Source organism: Thermobia domestica, chromosome 5 (genome assembly GCF_964235325.1).
Source record: "Thermobia domestica chromosome 5, izTheDome1.hap1.1, whole genome shotgun sequence".
In the NCBI taxonomy this organism is placed as follows: domain Eukaryota; kingdom Metazoa; phylum Arthropoda; class Insecta; order Zygentoma; family Lepismatidae; genus Thermobia; species Thermobia domestica.
In genome coordinates this window covers 55,215,409-55,231,986 of record NC_137458.1, presented here as the reverse complement: position 1 = coordinate 55,231,986, position 16,578 = coordinate 55,215,409, and the positions used below count along the sequence as shown (strand labels likewise).

Below are 16,578 nucleotides of genomic sequence, written 5' to 3'. Positions count from 1 at the left end.
TTTCATATACATTATATAATTGCCCACTAATTATATACAATTTTCATAGAAAAAAATCCACCTTTTTCTGACCCTCACTCAGCTCCTAAAGGTCAGCTCCTTTAGTCATACGAATAAGGCAATATGGCACATATTTCATCTACAGTGACGTAACTAGTCGTGGCAAACGGGGCTTGTGCCCCGGGTGACGGATCGGAAGACTCAAAATTGGAAAAATATTTGGGGAGGGTTTCGGTTTGATTGGTCAGGGGGTCGCTAAGGCGAGTTCTTGCCCCGGGCGACAACTGACGTATTTGCCTCGCTGTTCATCTTATGTCCAAGTTTTATTTCTCATGAGTCTTATATTTCCTCCGATTTATGAATGGTGAACCATGACATTCTCTCTCACACATGGCACGTTTTATATCCTGGAAATATAGTGAACGTAATCTTAGCAAATTTTGCGTGTCATCATTGGTGAGAATATTAATATATAATTACATTTATCAAAATATAATGAAAAATATTGCGTTTCAAGTTGTTAAAACATTCAACCTAACACAGCATTAAATAAAATTTCCACTTGCATGCTTTGCAGCTTCGTAAAATGGTCTTTATGTTCTTTCTGCTTCCTCTGCTCCATATCTGAAGGAGCTCTTACCAATTAACTTGTAGAACGTATTATCGTGTATTTGAAATGCCAAGTTCAGAATCAAATAATTGCAATTCATCAAGGTTATTTACATTGTTAGTATCTTTTTATTTAACGTCCAAGGTATATTATCTGAGGCTAAGAGTGATGTTTACGATTATAATCATGGATGAAATAATGGCATGAGAAAAGTAAGAAGGAATTATGTAAATACTCAACCACACTGTGTATTTAGTCCACAAATCAGTTTTGGGATAGTTAGGATAGAACCAGGGACCATACGTACAAGAAACAAGCATTCTACTACTGAAACATAATTCATAATATTTGTTATGTCACATTGAAAATGTATATATGCTCGGTTCTAAAGGAGTTAGATCGATTGTTTATGTAACTGTACGTTTACATAAAAATATATTCAAACAAGTACTTATTAAACGAAATCTCCGTTAAATACTATTCTGAAATATTAACAAATATGTGACTTAACTATTTTTGACCGTACGTTATTGTTTACAGACTTATACAATATATAACTAGAAGTCGAAAGAAAAATCTAAAAATAAAATATTGAAGGAAAAATAGTGTATATATATCTCCCGAAAGTTTTGAGAAAGATAGTGTAGCAGAAAACGTTCAATGATTTACTAAATGTTTACTGTTTCCAGATGAATGTATATGAAAACTATTCAATAGGATGTGTTATGTAAACTTAGGTTAATTAAGTATTTGTTGTTGTAGAGTGTTTGATGCAGTAGTTCAATTCGTGAAGAAATTCTACAGAACCATTTGTTCCTCAATACGAGAGTATGGATCCGCTTCTTCTCTACATGGTGTGAATTTTGTTGGAAACACTAGACTCCACTTGTCAGTTAGGTAAATTTGACTATCACTTCTAAAACCCTCCTAGGTGATAGCTTTCTCATGTTACTGTATGGAACATTCTTTAACATCTCGAATATGTTTTCTTAATTTTCAGACCTATTTATAAAGAAACGCGGTACGTTTATTATTAAGATGTTTTATATATTCATTGATGTATAACTAGAAACAAATGCTGACATTGAGGTATGAATTTCTTTATCCAAGCTTTATAGACCGTATGTTACTGTATTTTATCGAAGACTATATATTTGTATTTATGTTTGTTTTTATATATATGATCTTAAACTACTTAATAATGTTTGTTTGTTTGTTCTTCATACAAATTCACACCGTAGGCATGATATACTTGCAGGTAACTGTAAGAAGAGATCGTATGGTATTTAAAATTAGTTCAAATTATAATAGGCATACAGTAATAATGCTATATCCTATCTTTCCGGAAAAATCTATCTTACGAAATACTACCAAAGTGGTACTTGGTAATAAATCTTCCATTTCCGGTTGAGCGCAGTTGAAGAACATGTGTACATACACAAAGTCAATAGATGAAACTTGGAATTTCAATTAAATTAACTATTCGGTCCTGTAAGTGATGTTGCATGTTTCTTTTAGGACAGTGTAGTTATTTTGTTGTACATTAAACATTTTCTCGGCAAATATCGAGAAGCTGTAGGTTACTTAAATTTTTCAGGGCAAATATTTGTACTTCAAAGGTAACTAAACTATAGCTAGCTAAACTATATTATATAAAGTAGCTAACTAAAATTCCCTGTAATCGATAACTCGAAAAAATTTATGATTCCCAAACATTTTTTAAACTTGTTTTTTCTTTACCAGAAAATTATATAATAATATTGTCACTAAAATTTGGTCGTAAAAAGCATGTCATTGGATAACTTCTTATCCCTCGAAAAAATTCATGCATTCCAATTATTACTCAACCTTACGCGCAATGTAAGCATTTGGTAGCTAAGTGGTCGATAGCATCAAGCCTGTTCATGGAACTCCCGCCTGTTACTGGCTGACATTGTTCATAGTTAATTTTGTGTTTCGTCGAACATAAATTCAGTAATGGTGCAACGATTTTAATCCTCTTTATTTTGGTTTGAAAGACTATTGATAAGTTCTGGTCTCAAGTGAAGTTTATAAGAATCTAGTTAAAGTATTCTGAGCTACTAGATAGCCGTAAATTCGCTCATTCCGGAATTTCGAGCGTCAGAACATATGTATCATAAGTATCAATGAAATGAAATACACATCAAACAAGGCTGTCCTTGTAGATATTTTTGAGATTTAAACCGTGAGATGGGGATTCCACGTTTGACCTCACGAATTCTAGAAACATTCGAACGTGTAGAATTTCTTCGAGACAAGAGAAAAGTTAAGAAGTCACTTCTGGATGTTTTAGTGGAATAATTGGAATGTTAATTGATAGGGTGCGTTGTACTATAAAATAACATACAGATGGTGATCAGAAAAATGGAAACATCTGATGGAAATTGCAACTTACCAGATTAATATGGTGTCGGGCCACCTTTCGCCTTCAGAATAGCCTTGACGCGACGTGCGATGGAGGCATAGAGGTCGTGAATGGTAGCAAGTGGAATTTTACACCATTCCTCGTGCAGGCCATCGAACAGTTCTGTGAGAGAGGATGGAGGTGGAAATCGTCGCCGGAGTCGTGTTTCCAAGACGAACCACAGACGTTCAATTATGTTCAGATCTGGGGATTGCGCGGGCCAGGGGAGATGTTGAACTTGTAAATGGGTGAATTATCATCCTCGAAGATGGCGTCATTGTCCGGGAACAACATCCGGACCATAGGATGCAAGTGGTCTCCTAAAATTGCGACATAATCGTTGGCAGTGATTCGTCCGCTAAGTGTGACCACAGGATCTAATGAAAACATAATATGGCGGTCCACAGCATCACCGAGCCGCCGCCATGTTTCACAGTTGGGCGGAGACACTCCAGATCATAAGCTTCTTTGGGCGTTCTCCACACATAAACACTGCCCGTGGTTGGGAATAGGGTGAAGGATGACTCATCCGACCATTTCACACGTTTCCAGTCCTCAACGGTTCAAGTTGCATGGTCGCGGCACCATTTGCGGAGTGCGAAAGCGTTATGGTCCCTGATGAGCGGTTTGGCCCGTGCAACACGACCCCGTAAGTTCATGTCATGTAATTCGCGGCGGACTGTGATTGTCGAAACAAGGTGGGGGAGGTGCTGATTGAGTTCCTTCGTCACTTGCTCCGCAGTGGCACGACAGTTCTGCGTGACAATGCGTTTTAATACCCGGCGTGACCTGTCACTCATGATTTTCTTCCGCCCACTCTTCCGCTTCCCCGATGTGATTTTCCCGTGTGTTGTGTAGGCCGTCATCACCTTCGACACTGTCCCACGCGACAAACCTAACACAGTAGCCACTGCCGTCACACTCACTCCACATAACCGCGCACCAACAATTTTCCCTCTTTGAAAATCTGAGAGGTCTCCCATTTTACACTACCTCCGTCTGCTCCAGCCACTAGACACTGCTGTTCCTCTGCGCCTGACGTAGTATGCAGACCGACCTAACACAACACCACCAGCGGTCCGGCGCTGCGGGTGCACAACCCATACATCTGACGTGTTGCGAACTACAGGTGTTTCCATTTTTCTGATCACCATCTGTATGTTTTCTGGCAATATTGCCTAGGATGACAACTTATCAAGCTATATGAACAAACATGGATGGCTACCAACCATTCTAAAAATAAACGGTTACAAGCAAACAAGTAACTTCATTGAGGAAAGTTAATTACCTACCCATGCCTGGACAGTTAATGACCTACCCTGACTCCGTAAGGATCTGTAGAGCGAGACTATGAAAACTTTGAAAGCTAACAATGTTAATACTGTAATTAACTGACTTGTTTGTGTGTATGTTCAAGCCTAGAAGTTCAGATTTTGATTATTATATTTCAGATTCAAAGAGTGTAATTTTCCCCAGGTTCCAATAGATTTTATCAGGGCCCAATTAGAATCTTTGAAATTAGACCAAGAAACTGTTCAACATATAATAATGTTAGTATCGTATGCACAGTATGTTCATGTATAACTTCGTAACGCATAGTCCGAATAATTTATACATGGATAAGCAAGATTCTAGTCTGACCCACTTCATAAGACATTAGTATAATACCTTTAGTTTAGGCATCTAACTAAACCACCGAGTAATGAAGAATTGAAAAAAATAAAACTTAATAGAAAATATCATAAAGCTTCAACAATTACTTCAAAAGGACTTAATGCACACTAAAAACCTGAAGATAATATGTTCTCTATTTAAAAAAGCAATATTAATTAATTTTTAAAATGCTAAAAAAAAGTTGAAAATAATAAAAACCAAAAAAATAATATTAGTAAGACAACACATAAATGAAGAAACTAATCTATTACTATTATCTATAAAACAGTTGAAGTTTTTGTTTTACTTGGCATATACTTAAACTTTTTATACATAATAGTAATTCATTATTATCTATATTTAAGCACTCCGTTATTATTAATAATATATTTTGATTTTAGATCTTTTGTTATTAATTTCTACTTTTCGTGCTTTTGTTAAAGTAGGTTGATATTGTTCTTTTTAATTTTATCTGTATTCCTTCACCAACACATATTCATTTCTTGTGAAACGAAGAGAAGAGTACTCTGGGCACGATATCTAACACAGTTTCAAAGTCACTAACACTGAGAAGTAAAAATTCAGATTAAATATATATTTTTCTTGCAATTGTTAATGCGAAAACTATTGATTGCACAGAATTCTTACTATTGTAAAATTAATCGGCAAACAGTTTCATTTTATGTTAGAATTCCGTTTGATTGTTGGTCTACATTTTTTGTTTTCATTTAAGTATAAAAGGCGAGATATAAATCCCTGACATATTTACTGTCAAAATAGATTCTCTTTTCGTGAAGGCAATAATTCAGTTTGCTCGAAGGGACTATGTACAAGTGAAGGTAAAGCTGTAAGATGTCCGCTATTCCTTATTGTTGGCTTATGTAGTACAAAGTTGCTTTGTATTTTTTATTAAAAAATGCACTAACTACACAACTGCATCTGCCTGACTATGAAATAACTTCAAAGAATCACCGTTATCTTTTTCAAAGTTACAAGTAACAAATGTACTGTCATTAGTTTGAATGTCGTAATTTTCTCCTGCACACTATTTGGACATAAAAGTCATAAGAAAACGAACACTCTACTTCTATTTCTATTTCTATTTCTCTAGGACTGTCGATTTTCAAACGAAGGTGACAAATCATGAAAACCATTGTTATTCCATATATGGATGTCTATCCAGCTTGTCTATCAAAATGTTAAAAATATGAAAATATATATTTTAAAGCTTTTCATACAATAATTTTGTTAATTTTAAGAAAATAATTTTATAATGAATTAAACATTAAATAATTGAAATATTTCTTTAGTAAGTAAAATATGCAAAATTTTAATATTCTATTAAATTATTAAATATATGGATTTTCTAAAATTAAATATTTTACACAAAACAAAACTAATTTTGAAACAAATTTTGGAAAATTTGATTCCTTAACCAAAAAATCATTAACATTAAAGAATATGATTAAAACCTAAGAAACGTGTAAGGCATCCAAAAATATTTATACCTCGGGTAATGAGAGCATATCGTTTTAATGCTACAGTACCGTTCACTACACAACCTTATCAACTTAAGCAATGTTTATCAAAATGTCCTTTGTATTTTATGAGTCTTCTGTACGAGCTCATAATAATTAGTCTTCGTTATTAACAGGCTAATGAAACGCTGGAAATAAAAGAAACCTGTCTCTGTCCATACCTAAACTTCTACGTAAATTGGAGAGTTCTCTCCGATAACAAAACATATTTTTGTCGAAATAAATATTTTTCTAATGTAAGGATGTCCGTTATGGACAATTCACTTTACATATGGAGAGTTCGGAGCAACAAAATTTTAATTGCAGTTACCAAAATAGTGAGAAAAAACGCTTAAACGCCCCGTTTAGTACATGGGGAACAAAAACCTCTTTTATTACATTCTTAGAGGGCAATACCTAGATATGAACCTTTCAAGCACTAACTTACTTCTAAGTAAAGATCCTAGATTTTATCTATCTCCGAAATGGCCAGAAGTAGACTTCAATCTAGTTTCCATTAAACGTCCTAAATATAAACTACCGCATAAAGGTATATCTATTTGCCGAAGAAAGAGCTGTGCTGGTAAGCTGACCATGACTTTGCGTCTTGAACAACCATGGATCATATTAAGTTATTTAACATTCTCAGAAAATGAATGCATATCGTTTTTACGTTTATTAGCTATAGTATGTAACTTGAATGTTATATTGTTTCAGATTATTCTGGCTATTCATCTGTTTATCTGCAGTTGGTTCCGCAGTGTTTGCGTCTCTAACATTACTGAAGGATTATTATTATGATTCAGTAGCGTACGAGACCGAATCGAACGAGCTAGGAAAGGAACACGCAAGTTCTGGATCAGCTTCTATATGCTCATGGGACAAAGAAAGTTGGATGGCAACGTAAGTAAACGAGAATAAAACCACTTTAGTCATCTTTAATTTGCACAGTTTTCTGAAGTCACAGTAGGAAAAAACTATGTACAAGCCACTACACGATACGATTTTACTGTTTTAATCAACGATATATCATTCAGAAAACTTTACGTTTTTGTTGCAAACGTCCCTCCAGATTTGAAATTCTGAGAGGTAATGTAGGTTGATTGTTTTTGATTTAACGTGAACCTTAACAACGAAGTAATTTGGCCAGATCACGATAAAATCAACAACTTTCAACTTGTTGCACATTAAAGGAAACAAAATATTTAAAAGTGTATTTCGAAGATCAGTATCACAAGAGAATATATACACGATGTTACAAAACAACACTGACAACGTTTGGGGGGTGATTTCTGACACTATAATAAGACAAAAAGTATAGACCATCCTGCGTGCACAAACGCTTCGTTTCGGAGTTGTATGCTGCCGAAAACATGAAAAATTCAACACTAAAGATCCATAGCTCCAAGACTATGGGATCTACCGTAGGCGGGTCAAGACTTAACTTAGGAACTAATATGTGCCCTATTCAAATATCCGTGTTTCAGAATCCTAAGGTACTTCCGCAACAATTACTATAGGACTAGTTTGTCAGAACCTCTATTTATATGATCATAGCCAAACTCCCCCTATAAAAATTGTTCTGCAATAGAATAGAGAACACGACTTCTGTCACTAAAAACGAATATCCTGCTATCATGAAAGAATTCAGTTACCTCGTGGCCTCATCGAAACCAGCAAAAAGAACGTCCAGTAGAAATTTGGTTAGTGAAGGATGTTTTCGGCGATACAAGGTGCCGAGAGAGTGAGAAAATGGATTTCAGGGGGTTGTAATTCAAAAACAACGCAATGGAGAGACTGAGGCTTAGAACATGACACTCGAAGTCAGACCTGTTCAATTGGAAAATGTACGTTTCAAACCTCCTGAAGATGTGTGCAAGGTATTCCCCAAAATAATTAGGGATTTACTATAACCTGGCAAGTAATCCGTATGTTGGTTTCGGTGTTGGGAATCATCTTCCGAGGTTTGTTCAAATAGTTTCTGACCATTCTCTATAATCTTGTAATTAGGATTTTGACTACAGGTTTCTAGATAAAACTAACTTTAACAAAAAGCAGAATTTTATTTATACTCAATAAGCGACTACATTTATGAAGAAGAAAATACGTGGAAACTACCAGGGAACGCAATTATACGCTTCGGCGTTTTTGAGAGCCCTGTTTGCAAATCGCACAGTATAATGTCTTTCAGTATGTTAATGAACGTCTTTTTCTTTCTCATGCAGCAGGAAAATAAGTGCTTCATAGTCGTAACAAGATTCATTTTTTAAGTATACTGTCGACAATTCCAGATGGAATATGTAAGCTATGAATTCCGTTCCCTCATAACAATCATATGATTTAATTTAACAAGAGACAGTCAAAATTGTTGGAAAATAAGTTTATTAGCTTCTTTAGTCGATAACTTACTAACTCTATGGCCTATCGAACCCGGAGGTTCGATGCTGCCTTCGCAGAAGCTCTTCTCTGACATCTATCCTTAGCCAACTAGATCCAGTTTCCACTTTATATTCGTATTTCTGTAAGATCCATCTTAATTTTTCCTCCCAACTGCGCCTATGTCTTCCTAATGGTCGTTTACCGATTGGTGTTTCAGTTAAGACTTTGAAAACGAGTATACTTTCTTCTTTCCTGGCTACATGCACTCCACGCCTGAGTCTCCTAAATTTGTTAACCCTAACAATGTTTGGTAAACCGTATAAGTTATGTAATTCCTAGTTATGAAATTTCCGCCATTCCTTATTCCCGTTTCTCCTGGGTCCGAATATTCGTCTCAGAATCTTGTTCTCAAATAATTTCAGTTTAGGTTCTACCCTCAGAGCAAACAACCATGTTTTGTAACCATGCATAACAACAGGCATGATTATTGTTTTATATATTTTAAGCTTCAAGTTCCACGACAGAATTCGTGACGACAAGGGATTTTAAACTGAATTAGAAGAGTGAGTAATTCAGTAAATAGAATAACCGCTGAATAAATTGTAATCGTTCACCGTACAATCTAATTATTCCTATAAGAAAGAGAAAAGTGTTTACTTTACCATCTAATAAATTGAATTGAATTGGTGTAAAGTTGCCATTACTCGCTTAGCTACAAAGAATCAATAATAACTTATTCTGTTCAATTGTTAAATGTTTACTGGCTAATCGTGAGTGCATTAATATTTGGCAACTTTTGTTAATTGTATCATTGATAGGAAGAAAATGAGTTCCTTCTTGTCTTCTGAGCTATGAAGGACTTTGTTCGTAAAGAGAAGTTTACAGATAACTGATGTTTTGTCTATCTTTGTATTTCTTTTGTGTATTCTCTTGTTTATAAGATACGATTGCTTGGCACGCGTTTCCGAAACCTAAAATGACTATCTGCATAAGTTGTTTATCTTTCTTTTATTTTCTATTTTCCTTATTGTTTTCTTCTTATTCTTGCGTGCTTTCATGAAAAAAGATTTTAAACAATTCTTGTGAATTGTATTTTTAAAGGAATCAGGCAGTTACAAGCTTCACATTAATTTAACAATTAGTATTGCAAGTCTATTATATCTTTTACACCAACCTTCCGGTAATCATTTTTTCAGAGGGAAAGCAAACAAACACTTTTTGTAAGAGCAGAAATTTTGTCTGCATGTCTTTTCTTAAAGTATCTCTTTTGTCGTTAGTGCGTTAGTGTCGTTACCTCTTTCTAGTAAGTGTTGTTTTGCAGCATTTTCTATCTAGAAATACCATTCTGCTTGTAGCTGGGTCATTCCACGTCAAATCAACTAATTTTAAAACATGACCGTGCTTCAACGTCTCATATTCTCTTCAAAATGTTTTCATACATAAATACCAATCGAATTATGCTAAATTATTTTTTTCCGATTTTTGGATGAAAAATGGGCCGGGAAGAAATTAATTCATTTGACATCTGGATGACCCCAATCACTTAAAAAATAGGAAAGTTATGGTAATTTTAGGTCCATGATGCTGAGTGTCAAAAAGTGACATTGAGGCAAAATTCACATTTTAAAAAAAAATTCTCCCCGGCCCATTTCTCATCCAAAAAATTCGAAAGTATTAATTAGCATACTTTCATTGGTATCTATGTATGAAGAAAATAAAGAGAATCAGAAACATTGAAGCAGAGGGCTCTAGGTGATTTCACATGGAATGACCCAGCTGAGGCGTTATATTTAATTTGCAATCCGGTAAGGTCCTTGGTTTGGTCTGTGCATTAAAAACGTGCCTGGTTTTATAGATCTAGTTAGGGCGATCGTCATGTGTCCGGCGATAGTCATGTGTGATATTAATTTTGGTCATTGCGATTGATTCCCTGAAACAAGAAAAGAGAGTTCTGAAGAGCTTTGTTAACACTTTACACAATTTCAATGTTGCTATGGTTGAAACTTAGGCGTAATTTAATTCCATATCATATATTTTTACTGAATTGTGAAGTTTTCTAGCATAATGGACGGAATGTTGATCCAGCTGAATACAAGAAAAAGATCAATATCGTAATACAATTTCTTCAACAAGTAATGTCCCGATTATGTCTTGTGTGATGATTTTCACAACCTTTGTCAACGTGTATATAGTGTCCAATTCAGTTGCGACCATATTTTGTATTGTTTTCCTGTATTTCGTCGAAAATGGCTTCAACGTGACAAAATATCACTTGCCTTCAACAAAATCAATAGGATGGCGTAATAGTTTAGGTTGTGTCTTCTGTGGAAAACGTTTCATATTTTGAGACTCAGTGCTTATTTTAATTCTTACAGCCAGAAAAATTTCATATTGGGTATATAGTAAATTTTTCAGGACGATTTTATGTCTTGAAAAAACCAAAGTGTTGTCCTGTTGGGTTTTTATGTATCAGTTCCAACAACTGATTTCCTGAAGACTTATTTATGTTCAATAAATGAAGAAAACTTCATTCTAAATACTTTTGGATGTGAAAGAGGAAGTTGTACTTTAGATGTCTATTTCGGTGATCGAAGTGCGAATGTCTTTATAGATTTGTTGCCTTTCGATATTCAGCTAATATCTGCATATATATAGTATGGTAAGTTAAACTCAAGACGAGGGTTGTAGAAAAAAGAGAAAACAAAGTTATTTTCTTAACTTGGATCATTCACAATACTATTCTTCTGCATCCATACATTGTTGCGTTCTGGTCGTCAGTGCGCGGAAGAATTCCTTTCCGTTTTCTGCGCAATGCTGTTGAAATCTCGTGTTGTCGCTTTCTTGATCGCGCGTTACTTCAGAAAGTACGAACCTTTGAGTGAAAACCTGAGGTTAGAAAATATAAAATGATAGAACGGAGCCAAATCTGGTGAATAGGAATGGTGGAACAAGATCCCCTTTTCCACCAATAGTCTTCCACATTCCTCTATCACTTCTGGCATTGTCGTGGAGAAAATACCAATGTGTCACTGATCATCACCCTGAAACTCAGACCTCTCACATGTGGTATATTGCAGTTGCCGTTTCAATAACTCAACATAAAATGAAGCATGAATTGTCTGTCCTGTAGGCACAATGTTATTCCTATCGTAGAAAACAATTAGCAAACTTTTGATTTTGGATTTTCACTAGCGCAATTTTTGACTTGTGTAAAGTTAGGATACTTCAACTCTGCACTGTAACATTTTGTCTATGGGTTATATTGAAAAACCCATTCTCCATCCCTCACTGACGATATTCAGGACCTAGTCGCAGCCAAGTTACAGATTCGGAACACCCACAAAGCTCAGTTGAAGCCAACTGATAGGTTCGGGACAACCACAGGGCAGAGTCACAGCCAAGGGACAGGTTCAGGAGAATCACAGCGCCCAATTGAAGCCACCAAATCGGTATTTTTTTTCTCTCAAGGACTCACACTCAGGCAAGTGAATGGCATGAACTCTGAGGACACAGATGTAGTCAAGATAAAGAGATTTGGTTTGTTTCAGGGCCTACATTTAGCCAAGAGAGTAGTAATATATATTGAGGCAGAGATCTAGCAAATAGATTATGGTAAGGAGCTCTCATATGTAAAGTATATTACAATTATTGATGGAGAGGTGTTATAATCGCCTTGTTAATCACATTTCTCATTTCTAGGACTTTTTGAAAAGTTTATACTGCGATCTATCTTCTACTCTTTACCTGTATTATGAACCAAACATTTTAATTTCAATAGTTCAATGAATCAAATAAATCATATAAACCATATAATAACTCATCTCTCTGCATCATGTGTAAAGATGAATGTTCTGGGGAAAAAATCTACGGAGGTGATTTTCAAAATTAAGAAAATCTTCAATTACTGACACAATTCAGCATAGAATAAATTTCGAAATTGAAAATCCGAATTTTATCTAAGATGATATTGCTCTGATGCAGCAAATCCTGAGAATTAAATACCAGGTGCATGTAACTATGTTTGGTCAGAACAATAAATGTATTACAGATTTCTTTTCCTGTAAGTGGTCATATACCCTTCAGCTTACAGAAATAGAATATTGCTGAGAGTTTTCAATTATTATTAGAAACCATGCATATATTTCTTCCATTATACAAATATAACATTGAAGAAATTTAGTGAATACTTTTTAAAATAAAAAGTACATATATTAGTATATACCCAAACCAAAACAAAATGATAAATTTTCTTTCGACTGGACAAGAGTACGGTGTAACAGAATTTCTCAAACTTATTTTGAGGGATCTGGAACTATGTCTCATTCTTGCATTGCATAGTATTAATATTTAGAAAACATTTTTTTCTTTTCAGACCTTGCCAGTCATTGGTGGTAAATTGTTCATTGAATGGTGTACATTTCGAATGTTGTACTATGTTTACAGAATCGACTTTCGGCGCCTCCAACTGCCTAACACTTTTTTCTCATCAAATTCAGTAAGTGACTATATTCTTCATATTTCAAAATAAATATATTTCCAAATAACGTTACTTTTGATTATTAGTATTATTATTATTATTATTATTATTATTATTATTATTATTATTATTATTATTATTATTATTATTATTATTATTATTAAAGATATAGTTCGTAATTATACTCTCATTGTGAAACTATTTTTAAAAGCGTTACATGCAATAATATAAGTTGGTTTAATATTTAAAATATTTTAATACTATACAAGATAATACTAGCTGATAGACTTGATACACTTAATCATCATTGCCATAGTGGTGGCAATTGATTTGTATAATAAGTGATATATTACATCTATCTTACTAGCAGTGGTGGGTATAGTGTAATCCCATGTGCATCTCTTGTTAAAATTGAACTTAAACTTGATATTTATTCTTTTGGAGATGCTTTGAAATTCTGACATGGTTGGATTTTTTCGCTCATTCGAATCCAATATGGTGGCTATCAAATATGGCCGCCTTCACGAATGCACAGCGCTGTCTTTAAAAGCGTATATCTCCCAAACTAATTGATCAATCTTCATGCAACGAACACCAAACGACGTAGAAAATAACAAATGTTTAAAAGTTGACAAGCATTATTACTTATCAATGCAATTAATAATGTGAGAAATAATTTTATTTTTGAAATTTTATACTCGGCATTTTTGCGTGAGAAGAGTTGCCATCCCAACTGTGAGAGGTCGCTCCTGCAGTCAGTGCCTGTTGAGTACCATAAGCAAATCGCTCTAAATTACTGCATATTTCCTCGGGTGGTGCGTACACAGTCTGTCCTAAAGAGGCAAAGGACTAATATTTTTGTCGCTTCTTTGATAGATTTTAAATGCTGTTTTTTCGATTTTACAGCAAATTTTCCAGAAACATCTGTGCCAGTGAATGCATGGAAACCTAATAGTCCTCTACATAAATCAGTCCCGAAAGCTAAATAGAGATCCCAAATGTGAATTACGCTTTTTTCCTGGAGATCACCAATAAAAGTGACTTGCAGCCCAATGTCTTCAAAGTAATGTAACAGAAGCAGTGCTACTTCTGTATCTGGTGAATATATTGTCAAATGGGTGTCAGGGGATTTTCTTCGAGCAAGGAAATAATTCAAGGAGAGGATTGAATGGAAAATAATGAGTGTATCCTCTTCTTCATGACTGTGCTTTTTCAACTCGTCTTCCAGCAAATCTGATGCTGCTTCTGCGAAATCCTCCCACACAATGATGACCTGCTTCGTGTGAAGACATGTTTCGGAAGTAATCGACGGTCCCTTTGACCAAGAATGCTGTTAAATGTCGTTTTATGCTATTATGTGAAAGAAAATAGTTCATAGATACATTTCTGATGTTTGTGGAAGCATCAACACGGAACTCGAGTGATGTACTTCCACTTCGCTCACTTCGCATTTTTTCTTCCAAGGAATTTTGGATGTACTTATCGAATATAATGCGAATTTCGTTTGATGATTGTCAGATCTGCTCTATTTTTTTTACAAATTCGATTGGAAAATCAAAACAGGTTTCCACCGTCGGGATCTTCTTCATGCTTTGTACAATTCACATTCCATCAATTATCATGATGTTTTCGCTTTGAACACTCCTGTTCGAGTTTACATCAATTTCTGGCTCGGTACTGTTGCGTGAATCTAGCATTCCTTCCAAAGTGCGAATAATAATGGCTTTATCTCTGCCCAATAGGAGCAAACCATCTGCAGCAAAGACTGCTCGCGGGATAGTAGAGAGCTCAAACTCTCCAATCACTTTTCATGTCTAATTTATTGCATGTACGACAGGCGATTACAAAACGCGCTATAAAACTTCTCTCTTCCTTCAATTTGATGATTTTACTGGCTATCTGCCTGGAACCATGACGTCGAGATTTTACGAACTGGTCTGCTTGCTCTGTCCCATTGTCAGCACCAGAAGAATATCTGGTTTTTTTTTTTTTTTTTTTTTTACTTTCTCAGGAACCATTGATTTGGTTGTGATGATTACAAGCTCTCCTGTTCGAGCAAAAGGATTACCACAGTGAATGAAAATCTTTCTAAGCTCGTCTGCATTTTGCAGCATTCGAGTTTCCGAAGTTCCAACAAGACGATAATGGTTATGTGACTGCACGTATTCCATTCAACCATATAACATTTCAAATTCTTGAAGGAATTGAGTTATAACGGGTGCCGACCAAAGATAGCGATCTAGAGCTGACTCATTTTGTGTCAATCCAGTGATGCCTCCTGTTACTTTCAGTGATCGATTCTGATGTTCTATCCCGTGATCTGAGTCAATAGATGTAAAAGGATGACCGAACTTGTTCAAGCAAAAGTTTCCTTCTTTTAGGTTTTCAAATATTTCATGCTTGCGTTTCTGAAGATCTTGCATTTCTGCACAATATAGAATGGTTATTCTGGCCTAGCTTAGTTGAGCATTAGCAAAGAAATATTTTATGAGGTCTTCTTGAGCAGAAAGATAAAGGGACCAGTTGACCTCCCTTCTGGTCCGACTGTAGCACAGCATAGATGCAAATGGCTCCATATAGTTCCTTACAAACTTGGTCATGTCAGTCAATTGTCCATCTTCCTCTTCCAGGATGCTTCCAAATTTTTCCTCCTGCATAACATTGTTATATTCTTCCCTAATTTCCTGTTGGATCAGAAAATACCGCAGTAAGAAGCTTGTCCAAGGTTGGATATATTTCTGTCTTCTTCTCTGGATATTTCTGCCATATGCTATTCAGATATAGGTAATAGAGAGCGAGCACCATAGACGGGTGTGCTTCTATTCTTCTGTATAAATGTTTTTCCTGAATCATTTTACGGAAGGTAGTGGGGCTGTAAATTTCAGCAGCAACCCGACAGTCATCAAGCCCACTACCTTCAACATAGGATCCTAGAGAACGCAAGCATGCCAACACAGTTTAGAGTTCACCCAAACGCAGTACGAAGTTTTCTCTCACATCCTCGCGGGCCATGGGTTTCTGTGCTTTCTCGTTCAAAGGTATATCAAGGGTTACAAGACATGGCGAATTGAAGCCCATAACTAAATCACAGATGCATTCATCAGAGCGCTATGTAGTCCTAAATATTCTGTGGGTGGAATTCGTAAAATGGGTGTCGAATCGATCGAATCATCCCGTCAGGGTTGAAGCGCAACTTCTGAACCATCGTTACTTCATTGGAATACTGATTTTGATATATGAAGGTGAAAGTTCCGTGTTAAGTGTCTTTTCCTGTGGCTGTATCTTCATTAAAGTCGATGTTATCAATAGCAAACCATACTAGCTTCTCTGTAACTGTGAATGGAGGTATATGAACATTATCATACTGTCTCACTCCTACCTGCATTACATGGGCAAATCTAACTTCAATGTCCTCTATTTTCTTATAATTGACCCAAATTCCATAGTTCTTCAATGCATTTAGGAGCTGTTTGCTTCTTGTTTCTTGATGAATGAGTAGCGGAAGCCCAATGGTTAA

General features: G+C 35.4%; 1 long non-coding RNA gene across 1 annotated transcript in view; it reads left to right on the top strand.

Moving 5' to 3' along the window:
• The first annotated feature begins 12,966 nt into the window (after nt 1-12,966).
• LOC145684652 (uncharacterized) overlaps nt 12,967-16,578 on the top strand; it is a 65,113-nt gene continuing 61,501 nt past the window's right edge. The window contains exon 1 of the long non-coding RNA XR_014131347.1: nt 12,967-13,079. This is a non-coding gene — a long non-coding RNA (uncharacterized LOC145684652). The remainder of the gene's footprint in view (nt 13,080-16,578) is intronic.